Source organism: Cupressus sempervirens, chromosome 6 (assembly GCF_028749045.1).
Source record: "Cupressus sempervirens isolate cs-2001-9-10 chromosome 6, ASM2874904v1, whole genome shotgun sequence".
NCBI lineage: Eukaryota > Viridiplantae > Streptophyta > Pinopsida > Cupressales > Cupressaceae > Cupressus > Cupressus sempervirens.
This window is the reverse complement of record NC_143123.1, coordinates 175,994,932-176,015,801: the sequence shown is the minus strand read 5'-3', so window position 1 is coordinate 176,015,801 and position 20,870 is coordinate 175,994,932.

Genomic DNA, 20,870 nt, shown 5'->3' with positions numbered 1-20,870 from the left:
GTGTTTTTTAGGTGAAATTGGTCAAGGGAGGTATTAATTTATCTTTCTCTTTGTAGTTTCAGTGTGAAAACCTTATTATAAATCATTTGCGCAAGCCTTTACAGGAAGTTGTGCTTCATTTGTGTTTCATAAAGCTATAGAATCCTCTCTGTTACATGTGGGTTACATTTCCATACCCCTTTTTGGTGTGTCACCTCCTTAGTTTAAACTTTAGGTTTAGGTTTGGTTTTTCAGTAATTTCTTCCCCTTTTCCCTCAAGTTTTCTTTAAGTTTTAGAGGTTATCACTAAAAGATTCAATAGGAGCTGGCCTAAAATATGGAGGTTTCATCTCATTGTCTAGTCCCATATAGTGAAATGAATCTCATGTTAAGTAAGGATTACTAAACATTTTCCAGTTCAGTAAATGGTGTAAATCTTGGAGCTTAACAATTTTGGCACGCTCGGTAGGACTCGAATGCATTTCCCAACTATGTTGGTACAACTAAAAGTCATTTTTCAACCAGCCAACAGGAGATGATCAATTTATGAGAAGGATACAAACACGAAGTTCTAATTCTTTTGAATATTTGCAGCTAGAAACTCCAAAAAGACGTGGAAGGAGTCTTACTAGAACGAAGCCAGTATCAAGGAAAAAACTTTCAACCCCTAGTCTTCATGTGTATAGCAGAACACGTCAAAGGAAAGTTAGGCATTCAGCAAGTCCATTAGTTAGTGCTGAATCATTGGACATACCTGTTGACTGTGATGAAAATTCAACAAGCACTAGTTTTGTATCAATTAGTACAACAAATACAAGCTTTCAGCAAAGTGTTCCTATACAACAGCATCTCGTACAGCAACTAGTGTAGCATCCTATACAACAACCTCCACCAATGGCAAGGGCATACGCTTTTGTACCTTTTAATCAAGGGAGTCCCTTGAACTTTTCTCAACATCATGATATACCACTTGCGGCATTAAATAGTTTGCCAAATTTTACTGGAGAAAACCATACTACAGCTTATGAGCACATAAGGGATGTTGCTACTTTGTGCAATGTACACCACATTATAGAGGAAGATGTTGCTACTAAGTTACTAGCAGAATCCTTAAAGGGGAAAGCACTACAGTGGTTCAGAAGCCTAACTGTTGGCTCCATAGGCTCATGGGATGCTTTGGGTGATGCTTTGACAAAGCATTTTGAGGACAAGTCTAAATTCTTGTCACTAATAGAGCAGCTGACAACCATAAAGAGGGTGCCACAAGAGTAAATGATGGATTTTAACAACTAGTTTCAAAGAAGCTGGACTAGAATACCCATTACGCTAAGACCTTCAGCTGATCATGCTTTTCTTTATTATTTGAGAAGCTTAAATAGCAATATATTAGTAATGATTCAATCTATGGGAGGTGTTTCGCTACCTCAAGCTTATGATATGGTCATTAGAGCTGAAAAATAGTCTTATCCAGGCTGATAAAATAGCCCCTAGGCCTCCAATGCCCATTTTTTGGGACATTCACCCAAATATACCATTGACAATTCTACCATTTAACTAGTTACATACTATTCCCAGCCAAGAAATTATTGTGGAAGGCCCTTTAGGTATTGTAGGCCCTTCACAAGAGCTACAAGAGATAAAAATAGTTAGCTCAAGATCGAAAACATGATGCAAACTTTTAGTAATGAGCTAGTTAATCTTAAAAAGCAGCAGTTCCAGCCTAGGCCACCTTACCAATAGTAGAATCCAGTTGTAAACTTGCCTTACCAGCAAAAAAATCAAGGTCAAGCCCAAGGAAATAGAAAATCATTTCAAGGTAATGCAATGGGTTATAGGCAGAATATCAATCAAAGGCCTTTTCGACCTTATAACCCGATCCCTCTTAATGCTACAAATCTAGTAAGAGACATAGTCCCCATGCAAAATAACCTTGCAGTAGATTTTGAGTGTTGTTACCCTTGTAATGAACCACATAATCAAGCCACATGCACAAGTGGAGTTATAAATCAGGCATTAATGGTACAAAATACGATGACAGGACAGCAAAATATCACTTATGATGCATCTGAATAGCTGCATGATGCACCTACTCCCGAAATCAGTTTCCTTAACTAGTAGAAAGATGAGTTTTGTGCAGTTAATAATGACTCATGAATATCCACAAATACCTAAGCTAAGAAAATAGCCCTTGAAGCATAGAAAACAACAAATAAGGGCAAACTATCAGATACAATTGAGCCATCATCAAGTGCTACAAACACGATGGGAGACACTCACGTCCCTGTCACCAAGGAAATCATTCACAAGCCAGTGGAGTATGGTGTTGTTAAAGCATATAAGAAATTACACTTTGTTGTGAAATTTAATATCATGGAGAACATGAAGAAGATGAACATGTCTATGTAAATGTGGGAGACTTTGGCCATTCCTGGTCAAGTGGATATCTTGCAAAGGCCTCTCTCGGATGAAGAAAATATCGCAAGGGTGATGGATGAACCAGAAAGAGCGATGTTAAACAACACTAATGAAAAGGAGGACTATAGTGATAAAATTGCCAAGGAGCCAAATAAGGTAATAAAGCCACCTCCTTTCTATCTTTCCTTGATTATTGCCAATAAACTAGTCCATAACTGTATGGTAGATAGTGGAGTTACAAGGTCAGTCATGCCAAAAAAGATAGCTGACTAGTTAGGACTAAAATACCAACTCATTGAAAAAGGTGTTGTTCAACTTGATGGGACATTTGTAGGTACTATAGGCATGATTAGAGATGTAAGTGTCACCCTTCATGCTTGTCCTAATTTTTCCATTCAACAGGATATCTATGTTATAGATTTACCTCCATACTTTGCCATCTGTTTGTCTAGAGATTTCATAGCAAAGATTGGTGTTTACTTGTCATCCGATTGGTCCCACATGAATTTTAGGACTAGATATGGCACAAAAGTGAAGATTAAATCTAAATTACTTGCAAAAAACCACATAGAGCATTATGTTCCTAGTTCTATCAATGCAAACCTCCTTGCATTTGACCAAGTAGAATATCATGCTGCTGTTGAAAATTGAACCTAGCTAGACAATGTCTTGGATATTCTTCTTGATGAATGGACATCAAGTCAAAACTATGAAAACTAGTTTTATCATATGACAAATACTGACTTAGGGACCTATATTATACATGAACAAAATGAAGTTATTCCCAATCTGGTCAAACTAGTAAATCAACTGGGAGAATCTCAAGATCAGCTATGGAGCATGTTTTTTGATGGTTCAAGGGGTAGACAAGGTGCTAGTGGAGGTGTCATGCTAGTTTCACCCAACAATGATAGGTACTATGCCGCTTTCAAATTTATTTTTTCTTGTACCAATAATATAGCAAAGTATGAAGGGTTAATTAAGGGATTAGAATGGGCAAGAAAATGCGGTATTACATGCTTGAAGGTGTATGGTGATAGTGAATTAGTAGTAAATCAAATCAGATGTCTGAATGCTGCAAAAAATAACATTTTGAAGTCTTATAGACATCATGTTTGGGATTTACTTAAAAACTTTGATGCATTTAATATACTAGTTGTTCCTAGAAAAGAAAACTAGCATGCTGATAGACTGGCAGCTGTAGGAGCTCAGTATGATATTGTTAAAAGTGTTTCAGTGCATACTAATTAGTAGTATATTAGAATTATTACCAGGCCTTCAGTTCCTAATAATGATGTTAGTTGGCAAGTTTTTGCACTGATGAACAAATTCTGCAATTTTTGCTAGAAGAAGACGTTTTTACCAATTCTAACCAGCAGAGATATAAATATTAGTATGGTGATCAGGTGATACAATTGAAGAAAAACAAGTTTACAAAGGGTTTAGTAATGCTGGAAAGCATTTTCAATTTAGATTATCAGCTAGAACCTAGAAAAGCCAACTTGCTAGTCAAAGAAAACCAGTATACAGATCTAGAAATTACACCGGGTAAATGCCTAAAATTTGGCAAAGTAAATTCAACTGAATAAAAAGAAGTTTTTCTCCATTTTTTCCAAGAGTTTAGTGATGTCTTCACTTGGAAATACAGTGACTTAAAAGGATTCAATCTAAGACATGCACATCATACAATAGAGCTAGAACCAGCAGCTAAGCCAGTTCGACAAAAGAAAAGGCCAATCAATCCTATGTTGGAACCTTTGATGCAAAAGGAAGTGTTTAGGTTGATTGAGAGTAAGATAATTTTTCCTATCAAACACATGAGCTGGGTTGCTAACTTGGTCCCAATAAAAAAGAAAAATGGAGAGCTACGACTATGCATGGATTTTAGAGACTTGAATAGAGTCTCATTGAAGGATAGACACTTGCTTCCATCCATGGAGCAGATATTACAGTGTGTATTAGGGGCTAAAAGATTCTCTTTTCTGGATGGATACTCGGGTTATAATCAAATCCTAGTGAAGGAGGAAGATCAATTCAAAATGACATTTACAAAGAAATGGGGAACAATGGCATACAAAAGAATGCCATTCAGATTGTCCAATGCTGGAGCAACCTTTCAAAAAGCCATGGAAATGAATTTTAATAATATGATGTATAGATTCATCTTGGTTTATTTAGATGATGTCACTATTTATTCACAGAAAATAGAAGATCATATTGATCACCTAAGATAGATTTTCGAGCACTGCAAAAAGTTTGGCATCTCATTAAATCCCAAAAAGAGTATATTTTTTGTGCATGAGGGTAAATTACTTGGATACATTGTATCTAAGTAAGGCATCACGGTAGAACCTAAATGAGTTTTAGCAATTCTGGACCTACCTCTACCTCAACACAAGAAGGGCCTTCAAAGTTTCATTGGTCGTATTAATTTTGTACAAAGATTTCTTCCTGATATTGCAGCTCTTCTCAAGCCATTAACAATCATGTTTAAAAAGAATGCAATTTTTGCATGGACAAAGGAAGCCAAACATAATTTTCAGGCCATTAAAGATGGATTAGTAGCAGCACCCATCCTAATCAATCTTAATTTTGGTAAGGATTTTATTCTTTATGCATATGGTGGTTATGATGTGATTTCAGCCATGTTGGTACAAAAAAATGCAGAGGGATTGGAATAGCCAATTGCATTCTTCAGCAAAGGACTTGAAGAGTATGACAAAAGATATAGTTTCATCGAGAAACACATCCTTGCTGTTGTAAAAAGCCTTAAGAATTTTAGGCACTTGTTGACACATAACAAGGTCATTTTGTGTGTTACGCATCCAAGTGTCAAAGAGTTCCTCCTGAGTAAAGACTTGAATGAGAAGCATGCTGCTTGGATCACATGCATCATGGAGTATGACGTAGATATCCAAATAACCAAGCTAGTTAGAGTAAAGGGATTGTGTGAAAAAATTGCAGATAAAGACATTTCAGAGCTTGAGGAGTAGGCAAATGCTATTTTACTGATTGGTGCTACTCGAAATAATGACAGGACAACAAGCTAGTTATAGGATATGATACATTTTTTGAAAACCAGTCAATGTTCAGCCACCTTAGGTTGAGAAAAGCAAAGGTATTATCGCTTGTAATCAACCCCTTTTGTGCTAATAAATGACATTTTATATCGGAAAGACTTCAATGGAGTCCTTCTCAAATGCATAGATTCAAATCAAATTGCTCATATACTACATGAATTTCATGATGAACATTCAAGAGGACATTTTCCTCTTAGAACAATAGCCTATAAGATTCTCCGAGCTGGCTATTATTGTCCTAATTTATTTAAAGACTATCATGCACATGTCAAAAAATGTGCTAAATGTGCCATTTTTGCAAGAAAAGAGAGGTTGCCAACTTTTCCCTTGCAGCCAATTAAGACAGAACAACCCTTTTAGAAGTGGGGGGTTGATTTTATAGGGGCCATTAACCCTCCATCAAGTGTGGGTCACAAGTGGATCATTACAGCCACTGGTTATTTCACACATTGAACTGAGGTAGTAGCATTAAAGGACGCAAATGAAATAGTAGTCCTAAGCTTTTATGATGACATTGTGAACAGATTTGGAGTACTAGATTCCATTATCTCTGATAATGCACTTGCTTTCATTGGAATGAAAGTCACTAATTGGACTTTTAATCAAGGAATATATCTTAGCATGAGCTCTAATTATTACCCACAGGGCAATGGATTAATGGAGTCTTCCAACAAAAACCTCATAAGGATTATCAAGCGCAATTTGCAAGAGAATCAGAGAGATTGGCATTCAAAATTGAAGGCTTCCTTATGGGTTGACAGGATCACCCCAAAGCAAGTCATTGGAAAATTGCCTTATAGGATGGCATATGGGAAAGAGTCCAAGTTATTGATCGAGATAGAACTACCAACACTTGATCTAGCTACGCAACTAGTTCTATTTGAATAAGGTGACCCTATGCTAGTGCTTTGTGCCTAGTTGATGGAGCTGGAAGAAATCAGGAAAAAGGCCATGGAAACCATGGAGTATCAACAAATGCAGATAAAGAGGATCTTTGATAAAAGAGCTCAAGCTCGAGAATTCCATGTTGGTGACATGGTACTAAAGTAGGATGTTCTCAAGAGTAGGCCTGACTAGCACAATAAGTTTGACCATATGTGGGCTAGGCCATTTCAGATTGCTGAATGTAAACAACATAATGCTTTCCAACTGGCTACCATGGAAGGAGATGTCCTACCAATCCTTGTTAACGGGATCCATCTCAAACCATGTTTTGAGTAATGAGTTTTAGTCCTACCTTGTACATACTAAGTTAGTTTCCCTTGTTTTCAATAAGTGTGTCTACATTTAGTTTAGTTTTATTTCTGTTCTAGGTTAGCTTCCTATTTTTATTTGTAGTTTAGTTTGGTTAAGTTTCTAGTTTATTTTGTTGAGCCATAATATCCACTCATTTCATTCATGCATCATAAATATGTGTGCTTAAATGCATACACATATCCAACATACACATACATACACACACATATATATATATCGCTGCAAATAAATGTCTGGCTACTAGCCACACATATCTGCATACCCATGTGTATGCTGCATACATGCATTCATTCAAACCCACACATTCACCCATACATCAACTAAATGGTTGACTATGACATTTTTTGACTACTAAAGTTGATACTTGAGTTTTGACCCTGCATACCTGTCAATCCAATAAGAGTTTTCGGTCTTACTAAAATCATGAGCATACATTCAAAACTAAACCAGCAACTTTAGAAGTCACTTTTTGTTAGGTCTAGGTGCTAGGAATGCATATCAGACTATGTGCCCAATGAATAAGAGCAAACTGGTCAAATGTCAAGCAGGCAGACATACAGCAGAAGTCGCCAAAAATGTTACCAAAATTTCACACATGCTGAATTTTATTAGAAAGTAACATCACAGAAAGTAACATTGCAAAAGGAAAGTTTACATTTTCTTTTCACTTATATTCCATCATTTTGCAATCATATATGAAATCATGAGAAAAAGAGATACAATGTTCATTGTATAGATCAACAACTGACATGTACAATTTTCATTTTTAAAAATATGAAATGAATTAATGTGCTGAATAGAGAAAGTCTCACACAAGCTGTGAGGATAACAATTAATTTTCTTTCATCAAGAGATGCGCCAACAGATAAATATATACATGAAAGAAATAGGAATAGGGATAACTAGTCATTGCTTGTTGCTTTGACTAGTTATGATTTCTCTCCCTGCCACACTCATCCAGCTCTGAGCTCCATGATCTCCAGCATCTACAAAAAACATAAAAGCAATTGATGTTAAATCCCAAAGGATCTAAGCAATGACTACCTACCTCTATGACTACATATTCTATATGTCGATGCATTTCATCATGAAAGAAAATAAACAATGATATTAAAATCTAGTACTAAAAGAAATAAAATCATTTGTGAGTGTCACAAGCCCATGCTCGAACCTCATAAGATATGTAACAGGGTAGAAAAGATTAATAGACTAACAAATTTTTATTATGAAGCTATTTATGAACATGTGCAACTAGTAAATGGGAATCCGAGTTTCAGATTTTAATTCAACAAAAGAAATATGAAGGGGAAATATCAATCAGAACATAGCATTGATATGTGGCTTGGTGATGTAACTACAACTCCAAGTAGAAGGAAAAAGGTGTGGTAAATAATAGGGGTACTATAACTTGATAAGAGTTCCTAGAAAATGAATCATTTCAGAAAATTCCAAACAACATATAAAGCTCCAGTAAAGTTTAGCAATAGGTAAAACCATCAATCAATTTACAAGTTGGAGAGCTTTTGGCACATAATTGGTGCATGGAAGCTATAGCAAAATGATCAGTCAAGTAACATGGAAGCTTTCACAAACGAATTATACATAAAATAGCAGCAAAGCAGATGTGTGCCCATGTGAATCAATGGTCTAAACTAGAGTCTCCTTTAATTGCAGATGATGTTTGTGAGATCATTATGAAGAATGCTGCCCATCTAGGTAGTGACATCATTGATAATAGGATTGTTGTTGAGAGGCCTTAGCACATATTAATAAGAGTTTCTATTGAATTCATAAGAGCTACAATGAAACCCATCATTCAAACATAACATGTATCTGCATATAAGGACATAAGTTCTTTCATCCTTGCCTTGAGTTTAACAATGCATGGCCATATTGCACTCAAGGGATTTATGTTGAGGGTCATTATGAAGATAGATTTGCTAAGTAATGGGAGGAGTCATTTTTATTTGCATTACAAGAGATTAGACAAAAGATTACCAGCCAACATATTCAAAGATAAGAGTAAGCACTCAACTTACCAAGGCAGCTATATAAGAAATGATTTCTACTACCTTAACCATCTCATTAGTGATGCAAGCGACAGAAAATAAATAAATAAAATAAATGGTTTTCATATCTCATACTCTAAGGACAACAAGGTACTCTCAATTGCAATAAAAAAGTTACATCTGTTTGTACTGAAACTTCAAAAGGAAGTGAAAAGTCATGGTAACAACATGAAGGTTCCAGCAAGTATGCAGGCAAAACCCAACAAAATATCAATATAGTAAATTTCTCATTAATAGTAGCTTCATCTTCAAGCTTTCAGCGAATATGATAAGAACAATGCAAGTTTGTGTGATGACCGTTGGCTTCATTCAAAATAGGCATAGCACAGTGGAAATAGAGATGGCTTCATAAATGAACTGAACCCCGGTGGCAAAGCAGCTATTAGTATTTCACAATAGCATTGGAGATCAAATATTGATCTTTAAATGATTAATGATATAATAGATACAGATCCAAAAGAGGTTGTTTTAACGGGCAAAAAGAGACCTCGGTTGTGTTTTTATGGAATACAATTTGTGAAAAACAGCTAGAAAATATGTGAAATTTGAAGCTAGAAGATATGTTATACAAGAATAGCATTGAAGCCTAGAAATAGTAAAAGATTTTCAAAAAACAAAAATTGAAAGATATTTCAAGCTACCTTTTCATGGTGGCTTCAAGATTTTGAAAACTTGCAAACCCTGGAAGAAGGTTTCTTTTCAAATGCATCGAATCACTGTCTTAACATGCTTCAGTAGATGTATTACATGAAAAAGCCAATATTTTTTTTCCATTGGTTTTCAAAAGTACTAGCAAGTGATATGGAAAATTGACAGGTCTTTCAAATATATGACATAAAACAAAGGAATATCAGTGGCGGCTATCCTTCAAACAAATTTCTTTCATGGCACAAGAAAAATGAAGATGTTTCAAAGACCAAGAAAAGAACTAAGCAGAGAATCCAAATACGGCACAAATCTACAACATTAAACCAAAAAATCCATAGTCATCCAGATTTATTCATGGAGTCCAAAAGAAAAATGCCCAAAAATTCGTAGGCTAAAGGCAGATATGGCATCTATGATCAAAGAAAATCGTGTAGATTTGAGACTCATAAGCCATCCCAAATGAATGTATAGTGTTCAAACAACTAGTAAACAAATTTGCAAGGGGTAAAGGAGAACTTATGGCTGAAATAAGAAGCCATCCAAGATTCAGCAAGCAATCAGAAACCCACATTTTGGCATCCAAACAACAAACAAAGGAATATCAGTGGAAGCTTCAACAAAAAACCATTGAAACTCTTTTAATTCGAGCTTTTCTAGCTCCAGTGGACATCCCTAGTGGTGGCAAAGTAAGCTCACCAACAGCAAGATTTGCAGCTTAAGCAAAGAAGACCCAGTGAATGCATAGGAAGGGGATGAAAAAATGCACAAGAAGGCTCTGTTTTCCTCACAAAAACCCTCATTCTTCCCCATGGCGGTGAGAGCTCTTCCTTCTCAATTTTGCAATGTGTAAAATGAAGAATTTGGATATGTTTTAGGGTATTCATTTGTTGCCTTCTAGAACTTTATTTCCCATCGATTTTCTTGTGGGATTTTATTTTTTAGGTCCAAGTCTTCTTTTCCATGTGTGAGCCTTTTTAAGCCTTGCTAGGCTTTTGCAAAAAACTCAAATGTCTTTTTAGTTTCCTTTTAGGTTAAATAAATATGTTATTTATTTAGTTTAATATTTTATTATAAGATTTATAGATTATACTTCAATAAATATTAATTGGGTTAGTAATGTTAAGGAATTTGATGTTTTAGTTAATAACATTATTAATCTGATCAATACTTATTAAAATATAAATTATAAATGTTATAATCAAATATTAAAACATTTGAACATTAAATATTAAGTAGTAAAATATTTAGTATTAATGTTGACAATTAGATATTTATTTTACTTTTAAAAATAATTAGAAGGATCTTGGATTTTTTTTGCAAAGTAGCATGAATTGTGTATTGGTAAGACTGAAGGGGCAGGAAGTTATTGCATTTTGGAGACTTTTTGGAGGCCTGCCAAGAGATGTGACTACAGTTATGAGGGGTAGTTGATGATATTACCAGACCATGCCTTTTGGGCTATTTTGTACACCTTTTTGAAGTCTTGTCAAGGACTCAAGTTTGGCCTTTAGGGTTGAATCTAACCTAGCATTTATGGCTTTCAAAATGCAGTTGGGAAAAAAGGTGTTAAGTATGAGTTTTTCAATTCATTGAGGGGGTTATGATTTTTGATGGATAGAAGTTTTGTGGCTATTCTCTAAGTCTTGGACTTCATTCTACAGAGTCTGTAATTCATTTCAAGAGATATAATACAGGTTACAATAGTGTGGTTATGCTTGGTGAAGTTATCAGTTAACCCTTTTTCCTTTCTACAATTTGCATGTGCATTTTTAAATGATTGGATAGGTTAACTTGTGAATGTTTCATTATTCCTTTTTTTTCTGTCTCATTTCAACACCTTTGTATAGAAAAATAAGTTTGTTTGTAGGTTATTACATGTGATTTTTAGGTAAAATTGGTCAAAGGGAGGTATTAGTTTATCTTTCTCTTTGTAGTTTTAGTGTGAAAACCTTATTATAAATCATTTGTGCAAACCTTTACAAGAAGTTGTGCTTCATCTGCATTTCATAACGCTATATAATCCTCTCTGTTACATGTGGGTTACATTTCCATACCCCTTTTTGGTGTGTCACCTCCTTAGTTTAAACTTTAGGTTTAGATTTGGTTTTTAGTAATTTCTTCCCCTTTTCCCTCAAGTTTTTTTTAAGTTTTTGAGGTTATCATTGAAAGATTCAATAGGAGCCAACCTAGAATCTGGAGGTTTCATCTCACTGTCCAGTCCCATATAGTGAAATGAATCCCATGTTTAGTAAGGACTACTGAACGCTTTCTAGTTTAGTAAAGGGTGCAAATGCTGGAGCTTAACATGATGTAGAATAAAATGTATTCTAATCTCTTGATTCTCAATAGTCTTTCCCAATTTGTAAACTTCCACCTCAAGATCTTTCCTCAAACCTGCAAAGCTTCTCTTTTAGAGAAAAATGCTCTGATACCAATTGTTGGAAATACAATAGGAAAGGTGAACTTCTAAGAGGGGAGGGGGGTGAATTAGAAGCTCAAAGTTGGACCCATAAAACTTTCACACACATCCATCTCATACATTCAGTGTATAAACTAAAATAATGTGTACAGTATGTATATCTAAAACATGTAAGAAAATAAACATTCACACACATATGATTACCCAAAAACCCTCCAAGTGAGAAGGTAAAACTGGGGTGGGGATGACACCCACAAATTTTTTAGTGTAAATAATTATTATTTGCACTTTACTCAAGTTTACTTAGGATAAATGCATTATTTTATTATTTATTAGGTTAGACACCTAGGAGATTGTGTACTCATATGAGTTGTCATGTTGACAACACAAGAGTAAGAAATTGTATTTTAGCACATGGTGTCTACAGCATAATTTTACGTGACACACCTTTGCAGGCTTATCTTCTCATCATCGCACTAACTCCTATGCTTAATGAAGGATAATCCACTCTTGGTGGACATGTGCTTAGTTGTGAGGCTTATCATATTGCTAACTCCTAGACATTCTAGATGTATTATAGAGGCCTTTATATTCAGGCTCCTCTAGTATACTTGTACATCAATCAATTACAATCAATTGAATATTATACTATTATTCTAATCATACTCTGTTGGTCTATTTTGTGCTAGTTATTGTGCTTCTTGGTCTTGGGTGGATTTTTCCCTAAGACAAATTCTTACATGGTATTAGAGTGATAGAGGTATCATTTCATAACCATTGGAGACCATTCTTGCTTCACCTCTTTGAGGACACATCGACGCAGATGTAATGTATCCATAGATATTGGGAGTGTCTAGAGGTAAATTGAACCTCACCATTGCATCCTAAGCTTCAATTCAATGAAAATTGACTATAAATTTGCCTATATTGGGTGATAGTCAAATTTTGTGGCAATTTTTTTTTCAAACTAACACTGGAAGGCCTGATTTGAATGTACGGTATGATCACTTTTAGATTTATTTAATTTAATTTTCAAATATACCATTTTTTAAAATGTATTTCTAGCCTATTAGGCCTATCGAGAAATTTTTTTGCAAGAACTGGATGGTGAAATCTCAGCCCCTATAGGTGGAATATTCTTCAAATTCTAGCATATTCCATTTAATCGATGTCAATTCTTCACAAATCTAGGACTTCCCACACAAATCTAGCTGGCACTGCACTCATTTCCTACTCAAAAATGGACACATCACCATTCAACTAACAACTTGACTTATTTCAAGTCTCGCGGGCTTTGTGTTCTATATAACTCAAAGTACAATCTCCACCTTGCATGTGGGATCATTCCCCCATCAGCAATTAAAATCGGCCACTGTTGACTATTAAAAATCCTCCCATTAGCCATCAACATTCTAACAGTATCACCGTCATGTCTTCCACTTTCGATACTGACATAATAACCCAACACTGACCACTATTCAACTGCCAGTCTTCTCACCGATATACTCTAACTCTCTTGCTAATGAAATTTAATATTACCAACATCCACTGCGATGACCTATACAGTCAATGACATCTGCCAACAAGGATGCCAACTTAGACTTGAAAACATAGAGCCACGTAGGCCACTGAGTCAATGATGACACATCAAAATATATGCTAGCTCAACCTTAGATCTATTGTGCCATGTCAGCAAGGTCATACTGGAAATGTGTCACATTTGTATCTACTATGCAATCTATACAAGACACATCACTAACAGATCATCAATGGGCTCTCTTTTTTTGACATCATCAAAACACTGCCTTAAAATTGATAGTCATTTGATTGTCATCCATAGGCCAAATAGAACTACTGTGACGACCATTTGATTGTCAAATTTAACATCACAGTTTGCTGCCCAAACCCCTCTCTAGATTCAATTTTGATTTGATAGTCCAACTTTGGGAGGCCATATCTTAGTCATCCAAGCTCCAAATTAGGTGTAATATTTTTTTTTGGCTATAATTTCCTAAACTTTTTTCTAGTGCTATTGTTTTTTGGTTTTGGTGCATAGATTTCTTAGAGATTTTAGTTTTTGGTGACTAACTTGTCTAATTATGCATTTTGCAACTTCAATTACTTAGTATGGGTTCATCTAGACACATAAGTATGTTCCTTTTTTAAAAAATGAATAATTTTTTGTCTACTTTCCAAATTTGCAATCAAATTATAGGCTTCTATGGACAAAAATATCACTTTTAGAAATAGGTCCATTCTTTGCATCGTATTGCATCAAAATTGTTGTATTTCTAAGCTACATTATAAATTTCTAGATTTGAACTATAAAAGGAGGTTGTAAACAGAAAAATTAGAAGTTCACTAAAGTCAAATTTGACAAAGTAGTCCATTGTAATCAAACTACCTATAAAGTGTCAAATCATGCATTAGGCGGGCGGGTGGGGGGGCTGATTGATTATTTTTGCATTTTGGGGGGTAAATACATTCATTGATCTCATGGAGTGTCGTTTCATATGTTGGGATGGTCTTAAACTGAAGTAGAAATATCAAAAATTAAGTGCCTTAATCATTGATCATTTAAGAAGAGAGCATAAGGAAGTATTTCCTTATTTATGTTTCAACAAACCGATCTCTTCCTTTGATCAGCCACCTATTGCAAGACTTTTGGACATCATTTATGTCAATGTCACTCATTCTTTCTTTAAAGTCATTAACAAGTACAATTATCCTTATGACATTTGGACAGATCTTTGGGAAGCATACAGAGATCCAAATATTCCTCCCTTTCCACAAGACATTATATCTTTAGCCACTTCAATTATGGTACCTCCAACTCTAGATGAGATCATACATTCTGATACTCTTGTTGATTCTACTGATCCAGTTCTAGCCACAGATGCTCCTAATTCAGCATAGCAGGAATTACCATGACTTCCTATATCATCTTCATGGGATGACTTCCTTCTAGACAATGCAGGGTTGTTCATGGAGTCTCACATTGAAGATGTGGGAGACATCATTGATGACATCAATCTTCTCTTTTTTGAGGAGACTTTTTTGCTCATTGTGAGGGCACACTCTGACCCTTGACCACTTGATCATTCTGACATGATTGTGGATTCTTTACATCAATTGGAGGAGGACTCTTTCACTTATGAGGAGTCATATCAATCTATGGACATTGTATTCTAGTTTCCTTAGACATCATATCTTATAAGGATTCTTCCTACCAATTAGGGAGCATTCTCTACTACACTTGTGGCACCATTTCTTCCTACAAGGAGGAATATTATTCAACTTTCCTAGTGCAACTTCTTCAGTCATCAAGGAGCTTCTAGCATAGGTGTGCCTACATTATTAAGGGGAGGCAACAATGCTTCTCTTCCTCCATCTTCCTATATAGATGATTCATTGTATTTGGAGTTTGAATCAATTTCATCCATGGACATGTTCCCTTGTTTGCCACCATATTTTGGGCATCCACCAAATTAGTTCATGGCATATTCATTCATCAAGGACTTGTCGACATTTGAGAAGACTTCAGAGGCTACATCAATTGCATACTACATCTAGATCCCTCTTCCATCTTCCCATCCATAGTGGGAAGCATACTTGCACCTCTACATGGTGTATCTTCTTCCTAAAGGGAGAAACGTTGTTTGTTGGCATTGGATTTTCTTTTGTTTTCAGACACTTATCATTTAGAGATCCTTCACTAAAGGGGGGAATTTCATTGAGGGATTGTCTATTGTATATGCTTGATGTATGTCATAATTGGGGGGGTCTTGATTACTCAATCCATTCATGCATCTTTTTTTCTTGTACTTTTCTCTCTTTTTGGGGGAGGGTTTTTCACATTAGGTTTTCCCTCTTTCCCCGGTTGCAGAGAGATTACATTGAATTTCATTGCATTTTGGCATTGCTTTGTACTTGGTTACCTAACATGGCCTAGTAGTTGGGACCAATTATGCATTTCATCATAGCTTGTGTGAGCTTAAGTGCATTCTCCTAAGTTGCACTTAAGGGGGGTGTTAGTGTAAATAATTACTATTTACACTTTACTTAAGTTTACTTAGGATAAATGCATTATTTTATTATTTATTAGGTTAGACACCTAAGAGTTTATGTACTCATATGAGTTGTCATGTTGACAACACAAGAGTAAGAAACTCTATTTTAGTACATGGTATCTACAAGATAATTTTACTCGACACACCTTTGTAGGCCTATCCTTTCATCATTACACCAACTCCTGTGCTTAATGGAGGATAATCCACTTCTAGTGGACATGTGCTTAGTTGTGAGGTTTATCATATTGCTAACTCCTAGACATTCTAGATGCACGATAGAGGCCTTTGTATTCAGGCTCATCTAGTGTACTTGTATATCAATCAATTGAATATCATATTGTTATTCTAATTATACTTTGTTGGTCTATTTTGTGCTAGTTATTGTGCTTCTTGGTCTTGCGTGATTTTTTCCCTAAGACAAATTCTTAGAAAATCTTCACTACTACAATAATAAAGTGTATCTAATGAAGGTTACAATGTTTCGACCATGAAACATGATCTACCCTATGAAAGGTGTACCCTATTAAAGGCTTACAAAGACTATTAGGTCTCACCCTGTTAAAGGATTTCAACACCCTTTTAGAATGTGCATTGCTAAAGGACTTTAATTTAAAACTAAGCAAGCACCCTATTAAAGGATTTCAATACAACCTGTTAGTACCTACTCTATTAAGATATTTTGACTAAAATCACTTGTTAAAATGTCTCAACATTGATCTTATGGTTAGCAGTTGATTTATTGATAACAGATCACCTCTAAACTGATGTCTTATTGATCCTTCTTGATCAAATGTATCTTCATTGTATGTTATTTTCTTCCTCTATTCTTCGCTAACTAATTTTGCAATGTAATCTTAGTTAATAACTCCTTAGCCACCATTAATGTTGTGTTTGCACATACAATCTTCTCTATACTCTACTTAAACACCTTATACACTCACTCATAGAGAGTTTAGGGTTTTTCCTCCTTAAGAAGACTTTGGTGACTTAGGGTTAGGTATGAATCTACTTCTAAGATTCATCAATTTTTCCACTTAATCCTTTCCATTTTTTGATTGGCTGCATGTAGTTGCATTTGGAATCTAGCTTAAGATTAGTCCTTATTTCAAAAATATCATAATTCATCCTTAAGTCAGCTCAAAAATGGTTTATATATTTATTTTTTCCATTATAAACAAATATGTCAAAACTATCTGACTCAGCATCTGAAGTCTCTGATGCTTAGCATACACTAATCTTTCTATTGTGGCTCAGTATCTATATCACTTAACATCCACTATTTGCTCGACTCCTAAATCACTCGACATACACTGTTTTCTTGGAAATTGAGTGACTCAGTACATGAGTGGCTTGAAATTCACTATAGACTCGACATGCTCCATAATATACATGTTGTGCTCGGCATGTACTAATTGTTTGGCATGAACCAAGTAAATAGCTTAAGTGTGTTGACACTCACTTGTCAAAACCAATTTGAGATCAACAATATCATAGTTAAGAAGAAGAAATTAATATGGCTCTGGATTCTTTCTCTCTAAAAAGCTTCTTTATTATAGTGATTTGGAATTGCTCACTTGGGTCATTCTTAGAGGTTGGATTGCTCTGATAGGCCCTCTAAAGGTTGACTCGAATTGTAGCTTGGATTCAAGGGTCCAAGTTTTTTATTTTACAAAAGGGGAAAGAACACACTCCTCTACCTTGTCACCTTACCCAAACACATAGAAAATATTCATCATCAAGCTAGCTTATCAATCCCAACTTGTCTTTTTCTAAGATTTTGATTTTCCTAAAATGAAAAGAGCATCATCTCTTCATAAAAGATTTTCTTGGGATAACCACTACATTTCTTATCTCCCTTGGCTATCATCTTCCAAAGGTGTCTAGGTTTCTAATTTAATCTTGGGCATCACTTCCAAGTAGCAAAGAGCATGTACTCCCCTATTCCTTTGTCTAGAGACCTAGGAAGTTCACAAGACCTATTAAACTATGTTTATGATAAAGCATGAAAGTAGACACATTGTTTGAGTAGGTTTAAATTTGTTCTTTGATAAGAGGATCTTTGACAAAATCTCTTGCAATCAAACCATTAATATTGTTTGTATGTTTATTTCAAGGTGTCTTTGGCAATCATCCTGCAAACCATTATCAAGCTACTTCAAAAATTTGAAAACATAAAACATATGCTTCAAACATAGGGGTTAGACCAAAAAAATCACAAATTAAATACTCAAAAATGCAAAATTTTCATATTATGATGTGAAAACTCACTCAAGACTTTGCAACTTATTGCATGAGTATTTTCTTTCTGTCATGTGAGAAAGTACTTTCACCACACAAGCATATGAGTTACCATGTGAGGAAGTGTAGAACTAGCATGAACTTTTATTTTTGTCACATGAGAAAGCTTCCTATCGCATGAGGATTCAATATTTTGTATGGATAGAAAAATGTAGAATGTCAAAAATTGAATAAATTGAGGCCAAAAAATTAATTTTTCTACCCTACGGTGGGTGGCAGAAATGCGTGTTAAATATGGGCCTCTAATTCCACACACATTTCAATATGATCATTATTTGTCAATAACATCCCAAAATATATATAAGATTATTCATTTAGTATGCTTGCACAAAGCAATTTGTTGCCTTCTTATTAGACAAGGTTTTACTATTCACTCTCAGAATTTAGATTTCAGTAACCAGATGAAACTAGTATGAAGGATTTATGAATGCAAATATAATATAATCTATCATTTTGATGTTTTTTGAATGTAAAGATTATGAATTAATCTAAATTAATTTCAAATTAATATAAGAAAAATGAATAGTAAGTTAAGCTAAATGAATGTATTTAAATCTAAATGATGAGCATATATAGCAAAAGAGATTCAAATGCAAAGCACTGGAGTGATCACTCCATCAACAATTTATGAAAAAGAGATTCAAATGCAAAGCACTTGAGTGACCAATCCAACAACAATTTGATACTCTTCATGTGCATCCTACCAAATGAGAGGCCGGGGGTCTCTTTTTATAGAATCTTAGACCTAATCAATGGTCAAGACTAAAATGATTGTATGGTTTAGATTGAATGTGAAATTGAGTCCTTCATTTTTGATGGAGTTAAATGAGATGAAATAGGAGATAACATTGATCCATTAAAATATGTGTTCATAATTATTTGTCTAATTAATTAAATAATTAGTTTCAACAATTATGATGAGCATATTTGATTTAATCAATATACTTAATTTTTTTTTCATATGAGATGAATTAGGAAATAATATTGATCCATTCAAATATGGCATCATAATAATTAATTAAATAATTAGTTCCAACACTTACGATGTGTATATTTAATTAAATCAATGTATTTTAATTCCTTTTTTGTGTATTAGCTAAAGAGGTTGGATTTAATTTAATTTGAGTACTTAGGAATTATAATTAAAATTAATTAAATTATTTCAATACGAGATTATTTTAGCTAATTTCAATCAATATTTAGGAATTAAATAGAGTATGTGTTTAATACAAATTAGTGATTTTCTGTATTCGACACTTAGGTCAAGTAGAGATGATCAAAATAAGCAATGCCTAGTACAATAGCACTTAAATTTGTCCAAAAAATACATGTTGTAAGATTGAGGCACCAAAATTGGCTTAGAATATCAATGTGCCATTTTAAGGGTATTACAACCATTAGTCTGAGGGAATTCATACTCCTGCTAAAGTGGGGGCTAAATGTATTGTCTTAAAATGGATGCACTTTCCTTTTAAGACCTTGTACCTCCCTCCTCTCCATAATTCCTTTTTTGGACCATGGATATGCCTATGCTTGTTCCTCTTTCCCTCTTCTCTCTTCCATCTTTTCACCCTATCCTTTTGGAATCTTCCCTAGCTTTTCAAGGCACCTAAGACATGTCCTCCTAGACAAGGTCAACTTAGGTTGACCTAGTTTGCACTAGATCACCCCATGTCAAACTAGTCCTCCCAGGTTGACATAGTCCTCAACTAGGATGACCTAGTTTGAACTAGTCCCCATAAGTTTTGGATCTTAACGCCTAAAAGTTCTTGAGGGTTTAATTAGTTTATGACCATTATCTAGTTGGTTTGTATTGCTTTCCCATCTGAAAACTCATATATAAGGAGACTTTGAAGATTTGCTTTCATATCTCAAGCATCTCATTCATATCTTATCTATAGTTCAAGGAGTTCAAGCATTCAAGAAAGGAGATTCCTATATAATATTGGAGCATACATTTTGAGAATTTCCTCTTCAAGATCTAGCATAGTTTTGGCCATCAAGGGAAGAGATCAGCACTGAAGAATTTAGCTTCTTATTCATTTATGCATATTCATATCTATAGCACCATGATAGAATTCTAGTAGATTTGTTGCAAAGAGTGGAGATACCCTACATTCCTAATTCAAGATCTATATTACAACTACATTACATACACATGGGCTATTAATCTCATATTAGTTTTGACAAGGTATTGTAAACCACTTAGTCATTCTCCATCAGTATTATAGTGCAAGCCAAGTTATCAAAGCAAGTTGAGCAATCAGTGTAGGTTGAGCGATCAAAGAATGTTAAGCATAAGTTTCTAGACAACACGTGTCTAGCAATATACCTAGTCAATGTTGAGCACTAGTACATGTCAAGCAGATAGTATGTGTCGAGTCATTCATGAGCCAAGTAGTCTATAGATACTAAGTGATTCAGGTGTTGAGTAAATAAATAGTGTCAAGTTGTTCAGAAGCCAAGTTACAACATAATGAGCACAGTATGTATTGAGCATCAGAGTCTTTGGATGTCGAGCAAACAATTTTTGACATAGTTGTTTGTAATGGCATAAACTTTTGTGTAAACCATTTTTTGGTTGACATAATGATTGTTTTATGATTCTAAGAGATAAGTATGGAGGTATATTGTG